Source organism: Crocodylus porosus, unplaced genomic scaffold, assembly GCF_001723895.1.
Source record: "Crocodylus porosus isolate Cpor-Errol unplaced genomic scaffold, CroPor_comp1, whole genome shotgun sequence".
In the NCBI taxonomy this organism is placed as follows: Eukaryota; Metazoa; Chordata; order Crocodylia; family Crocodylidae; genus Crocodylus; species Crocodylus porosus.
This window is the reverse complement of record NW_017728934.1, coordinates 4,505,560-4,506,808: the sequence shown is the minus strand read 5'-3', so window position 1 is coordinate 4,506,808 and position 1,249 is coordinate 4,505,560.

Sequence of the window (1,249 nt, the reverse complement as noted above, 5' to 3'; positions counted from 1 at the left end):
AGTCCCTGCTGGTGGCCCCTGATAAGGTTGTAGGCAGCCACAAGATCCCCATTCTGTCTCCTCTTGCGGAGACTGAAGAGGTTCAGGTCCCTCAGCGTCTCCTCATAGCGCTGGCCATGGAGGCCCCCAAACCATACCATTAGGCAGATGATTTCCTTCCCCTTGACCAGCATCTAGCCTAGGTGCTCTTCCTATTCATTTTTATAGTCAAGAATGACAACAAAATTACTTGTAAACCCCTATCAGATTTCCCTCTACCACAATTTATCTTATTCAAGAGGGAGAGAGACATCATTCTCTACATTTCTTTTTGAAATGTTCTTAGTCATTGTCCAGGCAAATGGAGACATTTCTCTTTGAAATGTATTAAGCCATTTTTGATACAATTTCTGATCCAGGAAAGCATTCAGAGTCTTGCCACCTCCATGGTGGATTGATATGTTTGCCAAAGCTTTTCCTATATGCAGAAGAGTCACTGTCTGGTGAGAAAGAGTTTTGACATTTGATCTAGTGACTGATCATCTTTTGATTAAGTCCAATTACAAAAATACAAAAGATACATTCTTATGAAATGCCATGGTCTGTACGAACAAAAATGATAAAACTGAAAATAGGTTAATACCAGCTGTTAATAGAGACCAAGCATGGGAGTAATAAATCCAATTAGGGACATTTATTTACTATACAAAGATATATTCCCCAAAAATCAATTTCTGTAAATAGGGGTACCTCGACCATTGCACAGAACAACGCGATTCAGTCAGAGCTCTTTTAAAGGACATGCATCCTTTTTTTGCTCACCTATGGGGTATATTTGAAACCGCACCATACATTTAATGCTAATGCTCTCAAGTGCATACATGTCTCTACCAGTTGAGTAACAAGCTACTAAATTATACCTATTCCTGCATGTAGACTGGAAACACAAGGGGAAAGGGTGTGTCACGCTGTACCTGCAAGTTTACTGCCACATTTGGACAGCAGAAAAAGAAGTGGGGACTCAGGACTTGTGGGATCAATTCTAGGTTCTGGAGGGGCATGTGATTTAGTGATAAGCTGTGCTCTCTTCTCCATGCCACCCTCTGCTTCTCCACACGCTCCCATTCCAATCCAAAACTCCCAACCTACCCTTGCTTTTATCCACATGGATCATAAAGCCCCTTACAGTCTTTACTAACAGGTTGACTTGGCTATCTATTGCAAGAATCCCTTTGTCAAACTGGGGTATACCCATCTCTAAGGTGGAGGA